Raw genomic sequence first — 22,581 nt, 5'->3', positions numbered from 1 at the left:
GAGAGAGGGGAGAGAGAATAAAGGAAGGCAGGCAGGCAGGCACCTGAGGGACAACACCTGATGTTACAATAAATCTTTCTGCCATAAGCTGCCGAGCCCCACTGTCATGTGTATGCTTTATGCCAGCCGCCCGCCCAAGTTAGGGCCCAAATGAATACACAGAAACTTGTATTAGGTTCAAATGCTGCTTGGCCAATGACTAGGATCCTCATCTGCTAGCTCAGTCTTAATTATCATAAATTTATATATATTATAAGACTTATCTTATCAGACGCCTTATTGGTGTCCTTCCTTGCTGGTGGCTCACATCCCGACGCTTGAGGAGGAAGGGGAAAAAAAGAGAGAACTTCCTGTTTCTCCTTGCTCAAATATGAGTCTCTTTGCTATGTCACTTCCAGCCTGGATCACCACTTCTCTACTACATTTCCCAGAATCCTCTTTGACTCCTAGTCCTGTCTAACTTGCTGTTTCATTGGCCAAACAGAACTTTATTAAACAATCAATAAGATAAACATACACAGAAGTACTTCCCTCATCAACCTGAAATTCTCATTTCTCCTAACATTGGTGCTTTTGCATGTATGTGATACACTCCTGCATACACTCCTGTGACTACACACACACTCACACTCCACAGTGCTTATGACAACTCTTTGGTGTGAGGTCATGGATCACTGTAGTAAGGAGACAGTTGAGATCTGTAACACAGATGTCCTAGCCAGGCAGAGAGAGAAAATCACACTATGAGAATTGAAGAGCACATTGACTCTCTACCAGTTTCTACATTAGAATCACCCAAGGATGGTCCTAAAATCACCTCTGTCTTGTCTTCACCCCTAGGTGTTGTTTGCTTTTAATCACTGCCCACATTAGCATCTCATTCTCACTCATGGAACTGAGTTTCTAAAGATCACGTTCTTATAAGTATTAATTGAGCCAAGGTGGGGTCTGGACATTCTTAAATACTTATTGATGACATTAACATTTGGTTAGCTGGTAACTGAAGGTGTAGGACTATGAACTATAGAAAACTGGGCTGGACCTCCACCCCTTTCTAGAAGCAGAATTATCTTAAGTTTTTAAGTTTTCAACTATAAATATTTCATAAAACATTAAAAGAATACTTCCCCTGGCATGGTGGCACATTCCTTTAATCCCAGGAGAGGCAGAGGGAAGAGAATCTCTGAATTTGAAGCCAGTCTTATCTACACGGTGAATTCCAGGCCAGTGAGAGGTGCACACTGAGACCCTGCAACAAGAAGTATAGTATTTCCAACACAATGAGGAAAAATTCAGACTATAGTATAAATACTAAAGGAATTCAGCTCTGACCTGAGTCTTTGCATATGTAAACTGGGAATAATAATAGTACCTGTCCAATGTGATCAATATAAGGATTAAATAACCTATGAGGAAAGTTACAAATTCCTGCCCTGTGTTTCGAGAATGGAACTGTTGTCCTTACCTTAGATGAAGGTGACAACAGACTCAGGACAGAAGGGATGGAAATCACGAGGCTTATTCCAAGGACACGAATCAGTTTGCCTGAGGCCTGGGAGAGTAATAGAGAAAAACATTTACAAAGGCATATTGGGGCCAAATGGCTTTCTTGAGCTTCAGGCTCCTACTTAAATTTCAACAAATGTTCATTAGTGATCATCTAGTAACAAAGTCCCCAGGCAGGTGGGGCAAGCCAGGTGTGTATTATACAAAACAGAATAAATGACTGGACTGTTCAGACTTCATTCCCAGACTTGGGTTCTGATTTGAATTTAACCCAAATGTGGAGCCAACAGATGTCTATGTGAAAACTTGAAATTAAATCATCCGAGAGCTTTAAAACTGAGTGGAGAACCAGTGGGGGTTAACCTTGGTGGTCAGGAGAAGGGACTCCTCTATGATTCCTTGAATCTTTTTGGCAGCTTCAAGCCTGCTGTCAGAGTCTCTGCCCTCTTCATTAGCAGACCCCACCTGGTGCCGCAAATTGTTCCTCTTCCTGTCACTTCTCTTTTAATATTCCAAACAGATTAGAAGTCACGTTCAAGGATATATCCCACACACAGTAAAGACAAGTATGCAGAGGAAGGGGAGTTGTGAGCTTTGGTGGAAGTCCAGGGAAGCCAGTACACCTAGAAGAGACTGTGGGAGCCAGTGCAAACCTCAACATGCAGATTGTACGCTAAACCTACCAACAGGCAGCAATGAGTGGAAAACAAGATTTATTGCAACAGTGAGACTGTTCCAAGTTTAACCCAGACAGCGGATTGAGAGAGAAACAGCTGTTCCTAGCAGAGTACTAGACAAAGCTCTAGTTCCAGGTTTAGGCAAAGAGTATGCTGAGTGCATTAGTTAGATTTCAAGATATTGTGAGAAAGGCAACTTAGGGATAATAAAGGTATGAGAATGCAGTCAGTTATGGCAGGTAGGCCATGGTAGCAAGAGTGTGAGGCAGCTGGTCCCATTGCAGCCATAGTCAGGAGGCTTAGGGAGAAATGAGTGCCAGAGCTCCGTTCACTTTCCCCTTTTTATTGTTCACTTTCTCTTTTTATTAATTTTATTAATTAATTTTATTAATTAATTAACACATGCATGAGTTAATACCATCCACATTCAGGGTCTAACATCCCCACCTTGGTTAACCCACTCTAGAAACTCTCTCTGAGATATACCAAGAGGTTTGTCTCCTGGGTGATTTTAGGTCCTGCATTTCTGGCAAACAATATAAAACATCACACTGCATGAACAGTGTTTGTCTCATCTCCTCCCGGGATGCTGATACAGTGCATTGCCGAGGGGTTGCAAAGACAGTGAAAGAGAATTGAGGACGAAAGCAAGAGAGACGGGATAGGCAAGGAGGGAGAGAAGAGGGATGAACCTCTGATGTAAGGCTCACAGGATGCTTTGCCATTATCCTTTTTAGGGGACCAGTTCAACCTCTCATAGTTCAATAAATCTAACTCTAGAGTTTGCATGCCCAAAATAGTGCAGTGCAGGTGTCAACATTCAACCAGCCTGAAACAAATCTTAATATCTGGAGAAAAGAATAGATTAAATATCTCACAGACAATTTTTTACTAAAAACTGAAATGGACATTCAATAGCTTTCCATGCATGTTCCTTTCTCAAATTGTTGACTTTTTGTTTTATAGTGTGATCCATTTGGTTTAATCAGGGTCGTCTGTATGATCTAATTGGGCTATACACTGGATCACCAGTGTATACAACTGTATAACATTATAAAGAAATTAATGGAGGAAAATATGATGAAGGAAATTGCTTTCACTTTCTCTGGTTTCTAAAAATCTAAATAAAGTTCATTGAATTAAGGATAAAAAAAAGAAATCCACTTCTCATTCACAAAGAAAATTAAGTGGACGTGAGTAGCAAGTGACTTTCCTTCATGTGTGACACTTTGTTTTAGGAATTCTCCTCATCTCCTTACTGGGGCTCTGTCCTCTTTGACCACCAAGGACAAACACTTCAAGTGGAACATGTCAGGACAGACCCAACAGTCTCTTAACCAACCTGATTAAGAAATTGATCTCATTGCTTCATTCACATTTGTGTGTTAGATTTTTCAGGCCAGGTTATTTTGGTACATGGTTCCAAAGGCTTTAGCACGTGGTTGATTGACTTCTACACTATGTGCCTGAAGTGAGGCAGAAATTCATGGTAGTTGGAACACGTGGCAGACCAGCTGGTCACCTCAACAAACCTGGAAAGCAGAGAGACCGTAATGGGCCAGGGACAAAGGGCATCTTCCTAGAGCCATGCTCCAAGTGACTACTTAGATTTCCCATCACTTCCTCAAACCAGTACCTGCTAAGGACCAAGCCTCTAACTCCTGAGGGTGGGGTCATTCCACATCCAGACTACTCCACATTGCATTGCTGAAGCATCCTACCTCATTACAAAAGGCCATGAAAATAAGGCAGGTTTTTGTGGTGTCATTCTCCCTTAGGAAATGAGAACATTCCACTCTGGGCAGCACTGGCTGTCTTTTCTATAGCACCTCCTACCAGCCCTAAACATCTGTATCCACCTTCCTCACTCATAGACCATAGCCCCCATGTATGCACATAGAGGCAGCCCAAAAGACTAGTCTTTGGACAACCACAGCTCCCTGTCTAAGATGGGAATACTCTCTAATACATCAAATGTAGGGTGATTCTTTCTTGTAGCTGGGATGTCTTAAAAACTAAAACCTGAGGTGTGTGGTCCCTACCCAATCACACACATCAAATACGTAAGAGCAGGGGGAGGATAACTACAATGAAAAAATAAAAACAAAACCAAACAGAACAAACAGGTGGAAAACCACCTTCAGAGCAGGGAGGAATGGGAAAGGGTGGCATTCCCTAGAGATGTGCAATCCTGCCATGCAAGCATTGTAGTATTCCCTGCCGTGGTTGCTGAGAGGAATTCTCAGTGCATCATGCCCCTATGATTCTAATTCTGTCCATTGGTTCTTTCCCATCCATATCTTCATATGGCATGTGTTATTATTACATAACATTATTGACTGAGAGCAGTCAGGTGACTTCACTTAATTGAAGGGAGCCTGGGAAATGGAGACTTTTCCTGGGCTTTCTGTGACAACACTAGACCATAGAAGAGAGTATGCATCTGTAGTGCAAAGCTGAACATTGTACTGTAACTTCCTAAGAATATTTGCAAGAATATGCACATGCATATAAAAAGTTGGGACTCTTGCTCTTCCCTTAACTTGAGGAGATGGGACTCTCATCTTTTGCCATTTCCAACCTCTGTAATGTCAAGCACTATTTTACCCATTCTGAACATCACATGTTCTTAGCTGTAAAATATTGATAACACTATTTACTCCATAGACTTGGTTTGTTAGAGTGATATATTTATCTGACTTACCAACAATGGTTCAATAATTCAAAGAAAAGAGTGAAACATCATTTTGATGTCTGTAGCTCATATTTGTGTTCGGTTCTTGTCATAACACAAAGATATTACACCTAAGACTTGCAGAGCCGATGATTGCATCTCTGAGGCGTTTCATATTTTATAAACCATATACTTGGAGTGCCTTATTTGCTTTTCTGAAAAACTAGCTGACTTACTGTGACATCTGCTTAACAGATTATGCATAGTGCCTTTTCTATTTTTCTGCCATTTTTTTGTTTTGCATTTTTGAGAATGTCAAGCAATCCAACCTAGTTGGAGGAAAATCTTCTAACACAGGTTTTAGGAAGCTATACCCTACACACTCAATTGTCACAATGCTTGTTTTTATAAAGTTTTATTGGCATACAGCTACACTCATTTACTTATGCATTTTCTATGTCTTCCTTTTCACTAAATCACACACACACACACACACACACACACACACACACACGCACGCACACACGCACGCACGCACGCACGCACGCACACACACACACACACACACACACACACCACTGAAAATAGTCACAATAAAGATCAGAAGGAGCACTCCTGTAGAAAAGGTTTCTTGATCTCTGGCTAATGAAAAGAGAAGTGAGTAAAGAGAACAGAGGGGTCCAGCCTCCTTCCTCCCCCTCTGACCTTCATCTATAGTCCCTTTATTGCCTTGAACTGGGGATCCTCTACAAGTCCATAAGCAGCACATTCAATTATAAGGACAAATCATTTATATATGCCTGTCACTAAAGAATGAAAATGAAAGGGAATTGAATTACACACTTCAGTACCCAATTCCTACTATACAGATAGAAGAATTATGTCCAAAAAAAAAGAATCACAAAGGCAGCTTTTGAGGCAAACCAATCCTTCCCAGGAAAGAAACAGTGGTTAATGTTCCCCTCTGAGGTGGCAGAGGCTTCCTCCATTGGTGTGATGAATGGTTCACTGTCATGTCCAGTTAATTAGACACACATGCTCATCTGAAACTGAAGTACAAGAAGTGGAGCCATGTGTCTGTTACACAGAACCCACTAATCTGAATACAATTGTTCCTTAATGAGGTTGTCTGGAGTGGAGTGGAGTGGAGCCATCAGCAGGGATAGGTCCATATCATTCTGGTGGCTTCTTGGATTCATAACAGAGATTTAGCACAGGGGCATTAATTATCTATTTGCTTCATTTCTGTGTCTGTGTGACAGCAAAGGTTGGTGCATCAGATTATCTTCAGTGTGATGAATCATTTGCTGTCACTAGAAGAAGTGTTAAAAGGATGATGTGTATGGCACTGGATGCTACAACATACTTAAAAAGTGAGGGAAAGCAAAGCAGCCAGTTGAATGTTCATGGAAATTGCAGGCATTTTCTTCTCTCAGCTCCAACACTCATTGCAGCACTATTGTGAGATTAGTGGTAGCATTCTATTCCATGGCGTGAGACTCTGATATCCTCACAGGTGATTGACAACATGGGGTAGCAACCAAAAGCTGACTGCTTCCCTTTGTCAACTCTCAAGTCCCTCCCTTATATTTTCTAAACCTATCACTAGTTTTATTTTTTATTGCATCACCTGCTCTCGACCCTCTCCTTCCAGGTTTTTTATTTTGTAAAAATAAAAATAAACATTCTGTTCCACTAATCTACAGCACAGCTTCCAACTATCAAGTTTCTTGTATGACCATTAATAAGTCAAAAGTTCATTTCAGAGATAGAGACAATAGTTAGATAAGTATAGATGATGACTGAAAAATTTTAATGGTGTTCTAGATTTCCACAGAGGAGTATAACTCAGAATTATGGAGAAGCATACCCATGAACTGAATAGTGCCAAGGCTATCCAATAATTTCTATCACAGAGAGTCAACTCGAGGCATTTGTTAATGGCTGCTCTAGTGCTGTGTATTGGGGAGTTCTGAAGCTACATCCTTAGAATGAAAAACACTACAGAAAATAAGCACAAGGTTGAACTCTGACAGCAAAATTTGTTATCTGGAGCTGGCAAGTATATTTCTGTGGCCCATCCCACAACTATCCTTTAAGCCAAAAGAGAGAGCAAAGGCCCTGGGGTTAAATGGCTGGCCCAATGCACCATGTCACACTAGTGAGAAGCACAATGGGATGACAAACCAGGGAAGCGTCAGCTGAATGTGGAAGAGATGGGCCTTTCTTCCAGAGAGAGGGTTCAGGGTGCAGAGCAGGCATCTCCATCACTAGATAGGTCACCTTATGAGGAAGTCAAATGGGGAACGAGTCTCCAGCCTTCTTAACCTGCTTTGTGTCCTGGAGCCCAGAAAAGTGATAGAAGGCCCCAAACCTTTTCCAAGTACCATGCTTCCTAAAGGTACAGGGCAGCTCAGAAAATAAATCATATTGAAATCTAGTTCAAAGTATTTCAGATGTTTATTTGGGAGTATGATAGATAAGTGCCATCTGCATAGAGTAAATAGCAAACTCTACCCTTGATTTTCCCAGCAGTGGTAGCTTTTAAATAATGAAGAAGATAAACAACACTTCAGTGAATCCACCTTGACTATGGGATCCATGAAATGTATGTGTTTTCTGCATATGCCAATGGTAGCTACTATTGAGTCTGGTGTGCCCAGTATGTCTTACATAATTTGAAGGAGGATGCTAAATTTGAGCTAGTGGTTAATTTAAAAAATGCATCATATTTTATGGACTAAGAAACTAGAGTATGCTGAAAGTGGAATCTGTGTTGCCAAAGGAAACCAGGGCAGTAAAGTAGAAGGAGGAGTTCCAGCAAGCTTTCTTACTACATCACCTGAATAAAACCACTAAGTTTCCATTTGTCTTCTGTAAAATAGAAGTAAACTTCTCTTTCAGGACTTTTGTGAAGAAGACCAAAGTCATCTAGTCAGAATGACCTGTGAGCTCTTCTTCATCCTTAGAGGACTTTAGGATGGTAATGTAACATTAAATAATCGCACAACAGTATGAGATGATCTGCCTGTACTTCACTTTGATCAAAGTGTTTAAAATATGCCTCATTTCACATCTGTTCAGTGTGTGCCCACCCTAGAATCGCTTCCATGCCAGGGTACAAAAAAAAAAAAAAAAACTGAAATAGGCCTTCATCTGCAAGGTAGTCAAATCTACTGTGAGAAAACAAGATCCACCTCCATTATTAAAGGAAGTACACTAATGGAGGAAGAAAGAGGGCAAATTGGAAGAGGAGAAGAAGAAGGCGAGAGGGGGATCTTCATGAAGGAGATGATTCACAAAGTCTCAAGTTGGTTATGAAAGACAGAGGTATTGATGCTCCAATTGTAGAAACATAATTTTAAAAATAGAAGTAAGCAGTGGACTTGGGCATACAGGAAATGCTATAGGATATGGGACTCTCTTCATTTTTGCTAGAATATGAAGGGCTAGGGAGGAAGCAGAGGTGGGTTTCTGTCTGTTTATTTTGGTTTGATTTGATTGTTTTGAAGTAGAAGGGAAATAAAGTGGACAGAATCTGGAAGGTCTTACCATTCATGTTTAGGCTACCGAAAACTATTTTGTAGAAGAGGGACAGATTTTTTAATACAGCTTTTACGTGTTTATTATTTCTGTTTTATAATGGAATTGAAAATTATTGAACTTTTGGGGAATATCTTGCTTACATGTATATTTATTTGGCTACTCCATTAAATTTCAACTCCTCATGTTTAGATAATCAGGACACTACACTCGCTCCAAAAATACTGGGAGATCTAGTAACCAAAAACACATTATCCAGGGTATCCAGTGGCCATAGATGAGTAATGATGTCTGATTTAGTGCCTAGTGTCCTGGAGACAAGGACTCCTCTACTTTCCTTAACAATGCAAAATCCCATTGTTATATCTATCTACTATCACAGTTATAGCACATTCTTGTACAGTACAGAACTACTTCTTAGTACCAAAACTAGACCAAAGGTCAGAAAATGAAATCCCAAAAGTTTTATGTGTTTTTAGAAAAATGAAAGATACCCCATTTCCTTTCTTACTACTAAGGATCCTGTAGCTACTCGATATTCTTTTTCTGTTGAGGAAAAGATGAGCAGGAGGCATCACCTGTTTTCTAGTTTGTTCTTGGGGGCTGCTGTCATGGGGATTAAGGAGGAAAAATCATGTTTATGGTAAGGAAGATGCTATGCTTTGGGGACATATGCATTATGCAGTAAACTCAGGATAACTGTGGTTATCAGTGTTGAACAGAACATTGATTATGTGAGTTTCAAACCAGCAGATGTATCTGAGCTAACAGTTTGGGATTAAATAACCAGCCTTGGGAAGTTGATGGGTAAGGCCTTGGGAATGAAACCCACCATTCAGTGAGCCTGGGGTTTAGGAAGGCTCATAGACAGATGCCTAGACAACAGCACAATTATCCTCAAAATATATCCAAATAAGAGTGAAGTGAATCCAGAGGTGTGGATAGTGTCAAGGGCAAATAAGTAAATTTCTAAGAAGCATCAAATATGGTAAATGCAAGGCCCACTTTTTTGAAATTTGAATTTCCTTGTTGATATTGATGAATTTCAGTGGATCTCTAAGGATAACAGAATCCTAAACACTATATATTTTAACTCTATGAAAAAACAACAGTTTTGGTGAGGGTGAGCCAGACCAGTCTGGTCAATCTTGTCTGTGCCTTCCCCAACTCCCAAGCTTATTATCAGTTACATATCCTGTGTGCCAGCCTATTTGTCCAGCTTTCCCTACTTTAGTCCACTTGCACCACATGCAACCTATAGTCTTTGTATGGGCATTCACTATGCCCAGACCCAATCTGAAAGGGATAACTCTCACACAGCTCCACCCCCATCAATGAAGCTTCATTTTGCAGCAGATGGGGTTCATTACAGAAAACCACAAAGAACAGCTAACTACGGGGTACCCAGCCTCGGTAGATACATTCACAACCCAATTCCTTAAGGAAACATTGAGAAAGAATGAACAGGAAGATTGTAAGATCCAGAGGACCAAAACATCCGCTGTGAGATTGTTTCTTCTATCTATGACAGGAAAGCTACACTCAGGAAATTGCAACAATCTGGCTGCTTTAACAAGACATGAACAGTGACAATACCAGTTTACATGCCAATGTGATTGGGGGAAACTGCACAAAGCCCCACACTAGATGAAGTTACATGTAATTAATGACTCCTGAGAGAAAGAGGACCAGTCTTTCAGCGATCCATTCTCAAGTTGTCAGCCCTAAAGACATATGCAGATATAGATATGTATATGTACATATGAACTAACATGTATGTATGTTCATATGTACATAACAACATGTACATATGAACTAAATAAACTCACTTCAGGGGTTACAACACCCCCTGGCCTCAAGAATAACCATAATCATGTGTGCACTCATATGCATTTAGGAAAAGCACTTAAACACATAAAAAAAAAATCTAGAAGTACACAGATCAAATAGGACTTCTGGTGGCCTAAAGTTAAAGAATAATGAATTGCATAGTGAAAAGACAAGCTCAGTAGAATTTTACTGTCAAGAGTTCCCTAGACACATATGGTGATAATTGTGAAGGCATCCAAGTGATGGGTGATCTTGTAGTCCCTCCCCAAGAATGCACAAGAGAACTCATGAGAGAGATGAAGCATACAAGTACTGAAATGCCTGGATATGGAAAAGGTCTAAGGGGGTTGAGGAATGGAAGGTTATGGGCAGAGTCCTTTAACTTAAGGTGTGCCATTAGCTAGCTCTTTCATCTGCTTTTAATGAAGCATAGCATCTGCTCCAGTCCTTACTCAGCCATAGAAGGCATATTCAACTTGAAACACTTAGTGAGCCCCTAGACATGTGTACTTACCCCCAAGAAAGTGCCCCACCACTTATGTTGAGCAGACTAATGAATTTAAAGACTGCACCAGGAACAAAACTTGGGGTTGGTGTGCCCTGGTCAAAGAGGACCTCTTTGTCTTGCATCAGGGAGGCATTCTCAGGCATGTGTGAAATTGATTGTAAATCACTCGTGTTGTTTTCTGGATATTGGACATGCTCATTTAACATATTTAATGTGTTTCTGACATTTACAAAGTGTCTAGCAAGCTTTGGACAATCATTATTTGAAGCATTTTATTGAAAGTACCCCTGAGTAGTTCCTAAACACTGCATTCTGTTTCAATCGATGCTGAATATCCCCGAAGAGGGAATTGTAAATGTTGAATACCATGACTGTCAATCATGAGCTCACATACTCCCTGTTTGAATGATGATATATTTTTTTCTGAAACAGTACACATATCTAGCTGTTCGTTTTTTGCCTGGCTGCTATGGCAATGCTTTATTTCACTAAGATTGTGAGAGAAATGGATTAATCTCCAGAGACAAGAGCATTTGCTGACCTTGAGCACTAGCAGACTCAAGGCTTTTGAGTTCTTTGAAGAATGATGGGGTTTGAGTGGGTCATATGTAGTGTCCCAAACACTCTGTCTTGACAAAGGAGCCATTGCAGAGTCCTTTACCCTTTTGCAATTTGTGCTGGCGATTGACAGGCTCTACGTTAGGATGTGAAAATGTGTGCTATCTGAAAATGCAGCATATTTCAGACCTGACAGAAAGTGTGCACATTAGAAAGGCAACTCCTCTTGGTGCCACTCTATTTTGCTTTTACTTTGATCAAAATGCAAAGTGTAACTCTGTTCTTGGCAATTCTGGTACATTCCGGACCCACAGAAGAAGGAGAAGCCCGAACCAGCAGGTGAGTGGGGTGTGGGGTAGCAACAGACATGGTAGGTACAGAATGCAAATGTGAAGCTCTTTTTCATTAATTCTGTTTGATCAAGTATCTGTGAAGAATGTCAATCCTATCTAATAAGAAAATGTACAGTGAGGCCATTTGGTGATGGGCAACAGACTTTGTGTAAGCATCTGGCACAGGAATAATATGACAAACAGCAATATGCCAGATCTGTGCTTGATAATTTTTAAGGAACTGTTTGTCAGGCTTTACACTCATTATTCCTGGCATGTTGATCACCAACATCATGATTCAAATGACAATTAACTACAAGGGTTATGTTATGGTCAAAGCATTCAATTCCTCCCAGGCCTCCACATACTTAGACTTTATTGAGAGAAGCACAAGTGGCTGTCAATCACCTCTCATCTTTGGCACCCTGAAACTTAACTTTTGGGTATTTCTTAGTGAAAAGGCTTAAGGAGAAGGACTGAAATGAGAAATGAACTCCTCACACATCCCTTGGAAGTAGAGCAGCTGACAGACACTCTCTACCAATAGGACTCCTACTGTAAATTTAGAGCATGATGGCAGCTGTGGTGTTAAAGAACAGTCGGTAACTTCAAAACATGTGACATTAGTCAACAGGCAAATTGAACAAGAATAGGGAAGATCTTCTGAGTTATTCTGCTCTCTTTGTAAGAAATAGAACCACTAATGTATGGAGTCTCTCAAGTTGTTCTTCTCTGTCTTTAAACATTGCCTGTTCTACCCATATATGCACTTGTTTGTACTGTAACCTGGTTCTAAGAACTTTGGTCCCTCTGTTCACCAGCCTAACAGTTTTTCTCAGCAGTCTTAATGTCCTTTCTGTCTTCAAACTTAAGATTAGCTATCTCAAACACCCTTACAATAGAGTCAGGTACTCAGAAGCTGGTGGCCATGTCCAGTCACCAGATAATTTGATGAAGCCCAGCCACTGGTTAACAGAGACATCAAAGTCCTTTTCTGACCTTCTGAAAAGACTTGGGAATCTTGAGAAGTTCTCAGTGATAGTGTTTTGTTATTGTTGATGCCAGTTCATAGCAACTGATATTTCATACTCTTGCTTTTTTTTCTTAAGTATCTATAAACACCCTTGTGTATAGCTTCCACAGGGCTTACAAAAGGATTGCTAACACACTATCTATTATCCAGGAAGCTGAGAAAGGAGGATTGAGAATTTAAGAAGTCAAGGCTAACCTAGACTATGTGGTAAGACCCTATGTGAAAACAATAACAAAGGGGAGGAGAGAGAGAGAGAGAGAGAGAGAGAGAGAGAGAGAGAGAGAGAGAGAGAGAATGTTTACCTAACATTCCTAAGTATCAAGAATGTTTACCTAAAAGCTGTATCCCTAATGCTGATTCCAAACTTAGGTGTAAATGAAAGCTGGGGAATCTATAACTGTTTTCATTGTATTTATTTATTTTTAATTGACAAAAGTTACACATATCATCATCTATAGCATGCTGTTTGGAAATATAGCTTCAAAAATTTAATGATTTCAGGGAGGTAAAAAAAGCAACTGATGAATGAATTTTAAGAATGCAATATATCCCTGTTAACTCAATTGCCATATTGTAAAATAGATCTCTTGAAATTATTCTTTATACCTCACTGAAATTGTGCATTCTTTGACTACTTTTGCCACTCAGCCCATTGTAGCCACCACTCTGCTTCCACATCTACATGTCTGTGATTGTTTTAGAATGCACAAAAAAGTGAGATATGAATGCCTACAATTTGTGTTAACATCTTAAGTAGTTCTGATGACCCTGTCCCAGGGACCGTGCTTGTAAAGGGTTTACCCTTTGCTTATGGGATAGGAGAAGCAGATATAAAACATTAAGCCATATGGTTTTGTTGTATGACTAGAACATATGTTATGAATTAGTACATGAGTAGTAGATAAACCAAAACTATAGCTTGTTTTCCCAAGGTCTACTTAATGGCCCATTGTTTTATAATCTCTAAAAGGACTTGGGAAAGTTAATCACCTCTCCAAAGCAATTACTCAGTACTAGAGGAGTGTGGCTCAGTAGTATGGCAATTAACCAGCAAATATAAAATCCTCAGTTCCATACCAGTACCAAAGTCCAAAACAGAATTATGAAGTAAACCCACATTTCTTAAATTACTGTAAACTCATTGCTTATTATAATCTTTTAAAATTATTTATGTCATCTTGGCTTAACTTTGATAGGTCAGGTGCATCTAGACAATCAACTATTTCTTTAAGGTTTTACAAATTTATGGAGATATAAGTTTTTAGTGCATCATTATTATTCTCTGGATTTCATTGGTACCTGTGTCAATGTTTCCCTTTCATCTATAGTTATATTAATTTGGCTCTTCTCTCTCCCCTTCTTTTTGTTAATTTGGCCAAGCATTTGTCAATCTTTTTATCTTCTTGAAAAACCAACTATTTGTTTCATTGATAGTTTTGTGCCTTTTCCAGTGTTAAGACACAGGATTCTGATTCTAAAAGGGTCTGTAGAGTCCAAAAGTGGGTCTGTAGATTCACAAAAAAAAATAATAGCATTGAGACAGCTGTTAAAATATCACTGGATGCTTTCCACAGAAAAATGCCATCTGAAGGCCATGTTGAACAGCTTGAGCTACAATCTTATGAGTGGAATAGAGATGTTTTTACTCCCTTTCTTTCCTGTATAACCTACTCTTATAGAATAAGGGCAACCTATACATTACTTCATTATATAGTAATATCTTAGGAAAATCCCTAAAAACAGATTTTTTTTCTGGAGGTTTGTGGAGCAAACTCTTGAGAATCAGCCTCTGTGGGAGAAAAGGAACCAGTGATGGGCAGATAAAGGTATGCTCTGACAGACAGTTACACTCTGGATAACATGGGGATAGCCCTTCTCATTAGCCAAGGACCTAGGAGATTCTTTTACCATTTCTGATGGTCATGAAACATATGTATGGATATGCCTTTAGAAAACGAAACTCAGGCTCAGTACCATTCCCAGTGAGCCAGTGCAGGAGCTTGGAAAATGAACATCTTTCCTAAGGGAAAGTAAGACCATTGCATACATGGCATGGGTGATGACCCTGACCTTTCAGCTAGCAAGAAACTTCCTTTTATAAAACAAATGTAGTGGGCAGGTTAAGGCTCTGCCTTGATCTTGAGTGCAGAATCTATATCATAGAGAGAAAGAAATAAAGAATTTTATGCAGGGACTAATTCTGAAAGCAAGTACTTTTTGTTCATTTGATCGTTTAATGAACAGGGAGTAAGCAATGATTCAAACTTGAATCTTTCGTTTTTTGCAAAATACAAGTTCTGAGGATTGAATAAATATAACTAAATCCTGATTCAAGCACAAAATCAAATGGGACTAATACTAGTTTTATGGGAGTTGAATGAATGTGTTTGTAGTTGATAGCAAGTATTATCTCATCTTTGAAATGAGTGATAAGATCGATACAAAGAAACCTCATTTCTGTTTTTCCCTAATTCTCCAGTTGCCCATAGAAGATTCTCATTTTAAGATGCTCGTGAAGCGACATCATCCCCAGTGAAATCAAAGCAATACATAAGTAGGGACAAACTCTTCATGTACCATCACAGAGACTTGCAGTTCGGGAAAACTTAATTAAGATGTTGCACTCATTACCCTTGAACTTGATTGTGTTTTCAGTATTGTTTCCTTTGTCCAGATAGGCACAGTACTTGCCACCTGCTTTGTAACATAGGCAGATCAGAAGGGAAGACTTGAAAGACACATAATTGCCATCCTCTCTGAGAGAGTGGTTTTATTGTACACCCTGTCTTCCAAAAGCATAACAAATGAGCATAAAAATAGTTTTCTGGTTTTGTTTGTTAGTTTCTGGTCTCTGTAAGAAATAAAGACAGAAGCTTTTTAAAAAGTCTTCTCTCTGTAACAAAACTATGTGGCTGAGAATACATTTGTGGAGTATTAAAAAAATGGGACAAAGTTTATGTAACCAAATCTCAATATAACAGCCTTTGAAGGGATCTTTAGACCATCCCCTCCCATGCCCAATCTGATAGCCCAGCTATTCCATTCCATCAAAGAAGGTGTCTTCAAGGATAGTGTTTTTTTCCTTTCTTCTCAGCATTCACTCCTTGAATAAAGAAATTTAAAATGCCATCATTCATGTCCATGGAAAAGATGTTCTTTTAGCATAATATCATATTTACCAACAGGTACATGATAAGCAGCTTACTAGAAGTGGTTGAGATAAATTATTGGATATTGCATTTGGTGGTGATCTGTATTATTTGTGACAACATTTGCCTCCTCATCTCTATGTTCAAGACTCCAAAGTACCTCCTGCTCCTTCCCCACAGCAGAACAATCACCAGAATGAATACTTACCTAGGTGTCTTTGACAGGAGATAGCAAGCTCAGGAGTAGCTTCTTGACATAGGTGGCTGCCCTCAGTCCTGGTCCTACCAGGGACTCTGATTACACAGACTTGAGGTAGTTCCCAATAACATGTAATCCCAACAATTATCTAGAAACTGTTCCTGCTCCTGATCTGAGACCCATATCTGTATAATCACTGTACTAAATTTCTTAAAGTAATGATAATTGTATCATTTAAATAACTTAAAGTGTATTTTAAAAAGAAATATATCTCAAATGAAATAGTTCTCTGTCACCCAAGATATAAACAAAACTGAATAGCTCCTCTGGTCCAGTATAGGGACAACCATGAGTACAAATAACTTATCTCCAATCTTTGAAATTATGTTTCACTTATGTTCTATTAAGTCCATAGGATGATCCATTGTAGCTATTTTTTATTGAATGCATTTATTAAGTATATTGCAAGCAAAAGTAAATGAACAAATAACAAATAGCAGAGAGAAGTAGCAAAGAGAGCACAAATCATCAGCAAATCAGGAATTTATGGTGTATGTCAGAGACAACTGGAGTAGCTGGACTGAGAGAGCAAACAAAGCTACCACCACCAAATTGGAGATTTACAAACATTCTGGAAAATCAACCAGAGAGGTTGAGGCCATTAGCTGGAGTTTTATAATAAGGAACTCCCTATTGAAATTCCGATAGATGAGCTTCCCATTTCCTGATCCTATCTCAGACATTTTTATACCATGGAGCAAACAAAAGTAACCTCTATTGAAAATAGTTTGTTTTCTAGCTGTTCTCAGGGATGCATTCATTTCATTGTTTTCCTTTCTTCCCTGACACAGGGTTGGGGGACTAGCCTAGGTTGAAAGGACCCTTCAAATAAACGTGCTTTGGACTAAGTGCAGAGCCTCCTCACTGCTAGAGTCTGCTTAAACACAACCTTCTATTTACCAGTATAAAGCAGATAGCCCAAGTCTATGCAAATCCCACACAATGCTTTCTATCTGTTCCCATCATCCACTCTGTACTCTGAATCTGTAATCTTAGTGGGGATAATGTTATGAAGAGCAATTGAAGATTTGATTGCTGTAACCCTTCCATAACTACAATCAACATGGGTTTTGTGGATAGTGCAGTGATACACAGAGCACAAGCTTCCAACAACATATCCTCCTAATGTCAGTGGGAATGAAAACAAATTTCAGTTACAGTAACCTGATCTCCAGATGGAAACAAAAAGCCTTCTTCCCTTGGAGTGGGCCTTCTATCTATGCTGTCCAATGTCTCTGCATGGTTCTGCCCTATGTATCTCTGCTCACCTCTGGTTCATTTCTCAGTTCATGCCCAAATTTCCAGAAGCACTTTTGGCTGTTCATGCACAACATATTACCACCTTTGAAGAAAATCAATTGCTCCTAGATCAATTATCAGGGCTTCAGAAAAAATGTGAAAGCAAAAAACATTTTCTGTGCAGTAGCAGTAAATGGTAAGTCTTTCAGCAGACAGAATATATTTTTACTGTTATAAGTTACATTTCTGAAGACCTTTGGGGAATTCTGAATAGAATGATAAATAAAAATAATAGAGAAAACATTTAAACTTATTTTATTATATTGTTCTATATCTTTAAATAGTAATAAATAATAAATATATGTCTACACTTAATTTAGAGCAAATAAAATTTAAGTTAAACCAATATATAACCTATCCTAGGTAGAGTTTTCAGGAAGTATTTTAGTTGCTTATATCTAATTGCCAGAAGCTTTATCTTATATCTTATCATAAGAAAGCCCACTGGCACACAGTAAAGTGAATAAGCCTTTGGGGCTTCCCAATCCACTCATGTTGTACATTAAATGACACATTCCAGACTAAATCATAACATGTTCAGGACCTCTTGTCATTGTTTGTCTGGAAGAATGAATGTCCATAATTTATAGCACTGAGAGAAAAAAATATACTTTTCTGATAAATGTGGCTCATAGACCCCTTAGTGAATCCCAAAATTGACAGGTACTAAAGTAAATATAATTCCAAGGGCTTTTTTTTCTCTGCTTCAATGATCTCTTTTAAAATATGGATTGAATTCTTTTGGGCACCTGAAGTTTTTCTCTCACCTCTTTGTCCAGTGCCCCTTGGTCTTTGGTTACAGGTTATTGTTATAAATTTAGCTGAAAGGGCATCATAGAATTTTCTAGCACATGGGGGGTGCATAGATTTCTATCCAGGGTGACGCATTGATCAAGCCAGCCAGTAAATTAACAACAGCAGAACACCATTAAATCTTAAACTTAATTGCCTTCTCCTCTTAATTTCTATGGATATAATCAATAGATGCCAGCGAAAAGTTGAAGGAGTTCTTTAGCAACTCCTTCCTGGAGCATAATGTAGAAACCACTGTTTGATTTCAGGCTTGATACCAACAACTTGCAATGCAGTACAAGGCTTCTGTCAGAAGGCTTCACTTTGCATAGTTTTGATTAGCCTGTTCTGTAGACGCACAAAGGGGAGTTTTATTTTTAAGTCAGTTTGGCTTCCCCCTCTGGACCCATCCCTAGCTTTCGCTGACTTATACTGCTCTTCTTCTCCATCTTTGTCACCTATCAACCCATTTCACATTCCATGGTGAATTTTGACTTGATTAAGTGCTTATGATAGTAGCCAAGGTTTTTTCCCAAAAATTATAGCTTGTTATCAATTGATATTGAAAATACCCAGATACATAGAAATAAGCCCTGCCAGTTGATATTGGATGTAATATTTGGTGAAGTCATATGTACATGAAGAAAACAGGCAAAAATCTCAGACTCCTATTCAACTTGCAACCTGGAAGTAAAATAGAAATGTGAATGCAAGAGGCATATGTTAACCTTCCAAATCTCCACATGCCTAGTTTCTTTAGCCTCAGCTATGACTAGCTTGATAATGCATTACTTGCAGACCAATGCACTAGTTTTTGTTTTGCAGATCTGGGAATGAACTTAGGGCTTGTACATGCTAGGTGGATGCTCTATCACTGAGTTAGATCCCAGGCTTCTCAGTGACTGGGAGTTGGAGGGTTTCTGGAAACATTCTGAGCACTGTTCAGTTCTTCACAGGGGAAAGTGAAATTAAAAAAAAATAATAATAATCCCAAGTAGCTGTGACACAAGTCACCCAGGAACTTCCATCACAAGTTGAAGTCTAGATCCAGATAATTTCTAGAGCAGAATTATGGGTTTCTTCTTGGACCACAGCCCTCCTGGGTAAGCTGGATGCTCTATCTCTGTCTATAAGGTTTATATTTCAACCAATGGAAAAGAAGTATGGCCGAGGGCATGACTTTTCCCTGAATGACAATCATTTCCACTTACTTTTCATTTGCCTATTTTAGTCTCATGAATACACTTACCTAGAAAATATTGTCTGTTACCAGGAAACTGTGTATCTAGCTAAAATCTGGGCAATCAGTTACCACAAGAGGAAGATTGTACACTGGGGAGGTAGGAAGAAGGCAAGAGCATCAACAAGTAAATTAAAAACTGGGAGCTGCCAGCCTGTTGGAGACCGATTCTGTTGTGTAGCTTACCTGGTAGTATGGATTTCATTGAATATGTAAACCTTTGAACTTGAACAAGCTGCCAAAAAATTCTAAGTATTTCTAGACGTATTATACAAGTTTTATATTTCCTGGGATTCTAGAGGTTACACAAAGTGTGGGTGAAGTGACATGATTTAGGGCTTAACAGAGCATATTCACTAACATGAGTCCATACAGATAGGTTCTGCTGTGATACAATAGTTGGTGACAGTCCAGATCAGTGGCTCACCACTCCATTGATTGAATTCATAAAACATAAGCTTTGAAAAGGAAAAGAAATCTTCATCAAACTACTAAGGACTCCTTTGTTTTAAGCCATTGAAATATGAAGATTGTTTTATAGCTTACAACCATGCATATATGTTATCCCAATATAATTATATATAGATATTCTTAAAATGTAAAGATCACCATCCCCACTTTAGAAATCTTGAGATAAAACCACACTCAGAACTTAGCCAAGCATTTCTTAATAAATTGAGTCTCCCTTGGAGCCATCCTTCAAGGATTATGGTTAGATACTTAGATTTTTTTTAGGGTTATCAGGTTATCTGAATTAATATTTTTGCTAAAATTGGACAATTCAGAGACAAAATGTCAGACCTAGTTAAAATCAACCTCACAGAAGCAGAAATAATGTCAGGTTAATCAGAATGTTTGTCAGTGATTATTCCAAAGTTAGACACAATATACCAACCACATAGTGTGTCTTTCTTTCTGTGTGTGTGTGGTGTGGGGGGGCTGTATCTGTGTGTGGTGGGTATCTTGTGTGTCTGTGTGTGTAGTGGTGGTATGTGTTGTCTGTGTGTGTGTGGTGTGTGAGTATGTGTCTTGTGTGTGTGCCTGTGTGTGTATCTGTGTGTGGTACTGGTGTGTGTGTGTGTGGTGTAGTGTTGGTGTGGGTGTGGGGATTGTGTCTATGTGTATAGTGCATGGGGGGAATAAAGTGTGTGTATATGATGTCTTTGTATATGGTATGTGCATGTGTGTTCATGATAACAGTGGTGGTGATGATGGTGTGTGATGTGTAAATGTGTAGTATACATGTAGAGTGTATGTGTATAGTGAATATGTGTTGTGTGTTATGTGTGGTGTGCTTTGTGTGTTTGTGTGTGCATGGTGCCTGTATATAGGTGTGTGCATGTGTCTTAGTAAAGACTTAGTGGACAGCACCTATGTTTGTTTAATTTTTGAGACAGGGTCTTATACAGGGTCTTGAAGGCAAAGTCTGGCCTGAAACTCACAGAACAGTTCTCACTGACTTCAAATTCTCAGTAGTCCTTCTGTCCTTGTTTCCAACATGCTGTGATTACATTAGTGACCCACTAGTCTCAGCTAAAATGTGAAACACTTTACAGATTTGGCTGTCATCCTTATATAGAGGCCATGCTAATCTCTGTATCATCCCAATTTTAGTAACTGTACTGCCAAAACTAACCCTGTCTTTTGAATGGTAAAGATAACACAGGCTCCTTTCTGTGGTGTGCAAGATACAATTATGCAGTCATGCTTGAATTTTCCCTCAATGCTTCAAGTCATTTTGTTTTTGAAGTTGTGATACATTATATCTAAAAAACACTGAAATGAACTTCTGTGCTTTATATGAGTCCCCCAAAATAATCAATCTCCCCAAATCCATGTGCTGGCCAGTTAATTCTCAGTACAAAGTGGCTGAATGGTAGGATTTAGTGAGCCGTGTTTAGGTCATATGATCCCACCTTCAACACATTAATGCAGTTATAACTGTTTGACTCCCTATCTGCTTTTCTTAGTTTTTCTGGGCTTGAGACCATGGTGTTCCTCTCTGTCAAAGGACACATCAAGAAGACTCTTGCAGATACCAGCTGGACACCACAACTTCAAGAAAGTAAACTTCACTTCCTTATAGTTGTCTCCTCAGCACCGTTTATTACAGCAACACAAATGCACCCATAGACAAACACATAATGTTTCATGATTTTTTTACTTCAGATTTATAATCAATTCAAGCTTTTAATTCAAACTGAAAAGAAGGAACACAGCATAAATGTGTTGTTTATACCACAATAGTACAAAATAAAATAGTGATTCATGACCCCTAGACTATGAGGGAAATGACATTGATAAATGTATCAGTTACAAGATATGTAAAAAAGGTGTTTTTCTTTCAATCCCTCATTGTGACTCTGAGACTGTGTGTTACACATTTGACTTGGAGATGTCAAAAAAATGAATGGACAGTATTTGTATTTGTGATGGAGGAGCCAAGCTCCTCCAGGCCCACTTGGTAACAGATTTTGCTTGCCCTGTTCTCCTCAAAACCATTTGAGCATCCCTGTGGCTAGGTTCTATTGGGACAAGAAAGAACAAAGGAAACACATATCAATCACAGCACTGCTTGTTACCCATTCCTATCAAGGCTTGCCCGTGAGGGCACTGAAGCAATTGTGTAAAATGAAGTTTGGAGATTATCTGTAGATTTCAATTACAGTATTTGTGCTCTTTCAGACCCCTATTATCATCCATAGTTAGTTTGGCAATGCTGTTGAGATTTATAAGGCAACCTCCCTGGTTCTCTGCATCCAACCTGGGCCCACATGGTCAGCACTCTTCTATTATCTTCAAATCTGGTTTCTAAGAAAGACATGTTTGTTGCCTACATGACTTTAAAGAACTGCCAATTCAGCACTAGCTACATCATTTGTAGTAAAAACCGAATTTCACAAGGTGTCAAATGGCTCTTTGTCAAAGTGGTTAGTTCCTTGCAAAGTCACAGAAGAGGAAAAATTATGGAAAAAAACATAATTTATGCCCCATTTATGTCTCACAGTCAAGAATGGCTCTCTCATTTCCTGTTTTGAAAAGTGACAGAGATAGCCAGTTAAGACACAAAAGGTTATGTAGTGACTGACCCCTAGAACAGGGCCAAGGACAGCTCTACTCTGCTGCTGGCCAGGCCACTGGCCTTGCTATAAGATAATCTGGATTCAAAGTCTAGTTCTGA

The 22,581-nt window shown here is 39.1% G+C and overlaps 1 protein-coding gene and 1 pseudogene across 1 annotated transcript in view; one reads left to right on the top strand and one right to left on the bottom strand.

Annotated features, from left to right (window-relative positions):
* Tafa1 (TAFA chemokine like family member 1) overlaps nucleotides 1-22,581 on the top strand; it is a 533,571-nt gene that overhangs the window by 429,471 nt on the left and 81,519 nt on the right. The gene's annotated exons all lie outside the window — the stretch shown is intronic.
* Nucleotides 20,935-21,035, bottom strand: LOC113834808 (annotated as a pseudogene).

The sequence above is a fragment of the Cricetulus griseus genome, chromosome 8, assembly GCF_003668045.3.
Source record: "Cricetulus griseus strain 17A/GY chromosome 8, alternate assembly CriGri-PICRH-1.0, whole genome shotgun sequence".
In the NCBI taxonomy this organism is placed as follows: Eukaryota; Metazoa; Chordata; class Mammalia; order Rodentia; family Cricetidae; genus Cricetulus; species Cricetulus griseus.
Note: the sequence above shows the minus strand (reverse complement) of the source record. Positions and strands in the feature narration are given on the sequence as shown.